Source organism: Crocodylus porosus, unplaced genomic scaffold (genome assembly GCF_001723895.1).
Source record: "Crocodylus porosus isolate Cpor-Errol unplaced genomic scaffold, CroPor_comp1, whole genome shotgun sequence".
Classification (NCBI taxonomy): Eukaryota; Metazoa; Chordata; order Crocodylia; family Crocodylidae; genus Crocodylus; species Crocodylus porosus.
The window spans coordinates 8,608,312-8,611,167 of record NW_017728911.1 but is presented as its reverse complement, the minus strand read 5'-3'; positions in this window follow the sequence as shown (position 1 = coordinate 8,611,167).

Here is a 2,856-nt window from a genome sequence, read left to right as displayed (position 1 = left end):
GCGGGGACGGGGCGGGAGGGGAGCGGCGGAGGAACGTGTCTGTGCATTGTCCCCCTCTTGTCTCGCCGGGCCGCCCGCGCCTAGCTAGAGGATGACATTGTGCAGTTGGAAAAGCAATTGCACGTGGCGGAGGATGCGCGGGACCAGGTGCTGGAGGAGCTGCACAAGGCTGAGGAAAGCCTCCTCTCGGCGGACGAGAATGCCACCAAGGTACCGTGCCTCTGTCACGAGCCAAAGGGAATCTAACGCTGTCCTCTTCTTTCTCTCCCTTTCTCCGTCTGTCTCTGTCCTTTTTCTGTCCCTCTGCACCCGCACCTCTCCTTTGCGCGCTCACACTGCCTGCTGCACTCCTGCCCCCTCCCCACTCCTCTCCACCCACGTCGCAGCTGGAGGATGAGCTGGTGGCTCTGCAAAAGAAGCTGAAAGGCACTGAGGATGAGTTGGACAAATACTCCGAGTCCCTTAAAGATGCCCAGGAAAAGCTGGAGCTGGCTGAGAAAAAGGCTGCCGATGTAAGTTGGACCTTTCCCTCCTCCCACCTACAGGCACAACCCCCCTCCCCACCTTCTCTTCCCACCTTCCCAGTGCCCCTTCCCCCTTCGCACAGGAGAAGCCTGTGTTTCTGGCCAGCAGCCCTCCAAGGCCCTGCTTGAGGCAGGCTCCAGGTGCTTCCTGGCCAGTGGGGGGTGGGGGGGAACGACTACACTGCCTCCTTGCATGAGGTGCACACAGCCAAAAGCATTTGACGGGTTTCTGCTCACTTGCACAGTGCTTTCCATGTGTACTCACCTCTGGAGACAGAGCTTGTGAGGAGGGGAGGGTGGGGGGGGTGGTCAATTCAGAGAGTTGCGGGGTGGGTATGGAGAAAAATATTCCTGTCTGAGTATTGTAAAGGTGTTTGTAATGGCAAGTTAATTGTCTCTGTCCTTCCATTGGCCACAGCTAGTAAGGACCACTGTTGTTCTTAATCGAGGGTCTTTAACATGCGCAGAGGTACCCACTGCAACATGTATTAGGTTAGATGAGTTAAGATGCAATGATAACTCAGGAGAGTAGGATCTGAAGGCCCTTTCCTGGATTTTACAACTGGAGATGTTTGAGCCTAATAATTCACTTGTCAGAGAGAAATACAGTAAAAATCAGCTTGGAAGATGATACTTGCTTGGTCTGCAGTCTGTAGGACAGAGATCCAGAGGGTAAGCTGGGGGTTATATATAGCTCAGTACTTTATATGGTATAGTGCGAGAGCCTATACCCCTCCCAGTCAGCCATCCCACCCACCTGTCTGCCCTGGACAAGCATTAAACAGTTCCATGTATGTAATGCATAAAAGTGTAGCATTTCTGCAGCTTTCTGTCCAGATCTCATTGGTTGCTACTGTGAGATACAGTCCCCTCTGAGTGAATCTCATCTCTGCTTGATAGGATTTTGCCCTTCCAAAGTGGTGGCATCTTCTTCTAACAGCTTTTAAAATGAACCTGTAAAGTTAATAAAACTAGGAAAGGGTTTCTCCAAGTGATGAAGCAGACTAGGGATTTCAAGTGCAAGAAAAATACTTTTGGAAGTTGAAAAGCAAATAAGAAAGAACTGTTTGTGGGTGTGAAAGAAGACAAATATTTTGTTTGCATTTAGTTTACTTTAAAAAGCAGTAAAAGTACTTCAGCCCCAGCATAGACATCCAGTTGTATCATCTAGCTTGCTGCAGAGCGTGAGAGGGAAGGAGTCTGTATGTAATCTGGATCAGATGTCTCTTTCTTTCTCTGTATATGGCTAAATGGATGAGGCTGCTCTCTAGCAGGACGTTTATTTAACTTGTTCAAAGGAGCCGCATATAGATCCAAGGGAGATATTCCTTATAAGGAAAAGTATGCAGACTATTTGGAAATAGCTTGCCTGAGATGAAGGCAGGAAAGGGGAGAGAAGTGCTACTAGATTCTCCGAAGGAAAAAAAGGATTCTGCTGAGCAGTCGCAATGGCATTTTCCTTTACTGGAGAACCCCATTTGGGATTGTGTGAGGAAAAGGGTGATTTTTATTTGTAGGGAGCTCTCAGGGAGGAAGTGCCTAGGCTTCCATCTCTCTAACACAGAAGGGGAGATTTAAAAGGTTTTCCATCTTGTGTTTGGTTGCATATGAATATGCCTCATATTGCAAGAGTCTTTTTCAGTGGGCAGGCAAGGAAGTGATTGATACATGGTGTATCTTTGGGGCACAAATCTACTATTTCTGCTACTAGCGCCAGCAGTGCCGAGCTTCAGGAAGGCCGTGCGGGAAGGGGAGGGGGGGAGCCAGCTCCCTGGGGAGGATTCCCATTACACAGCGGGATGAGGACATTTCAGCAGCATTACTCACTGGTGCCCAATCAGTCACCGCAAATCACTTCCTTTGAGCCACCAACCCGCCTAACCTGGGAGGTGAAAACCTGGAGTGATTAATGAGACCGGGCCGCTCCCTGCCCCTGCCCCTGCCCCGGCCGGGCCTCTGCCAGTAGCCTACAGTCAAGGAGAGGGCGGAGGAGCCCCAGCCCCGGAAGGCGTGCGCGTGGGACCGTGCGCCCCCGCGCCCGCCAGTGATGCGGGAGCTGTCACGGCCCTTGCCGCGTTACACCGGGGCGGTCTGATGGACGCGGGGGCAGGGAACAGGCACCGAAGCAACCCCCGCCCCCAGCCCCGCTTCCCTGCGCGCGGCCCGGCCCGGCCCGGCCGGCAGGTGGCGCTGCTGTCCGCGTTGTGGCCGGGCCCGGAGGTGCAAGGGAGCAACCCCTCCTCCCACGGGGCTCCGGGCGGGATCGCGCCCGCGGCGCCGGCCAGGGCGGAAGCCCCCTGCAGGGCCCGTGCGGTGCGGTGCAGGGTGGGGC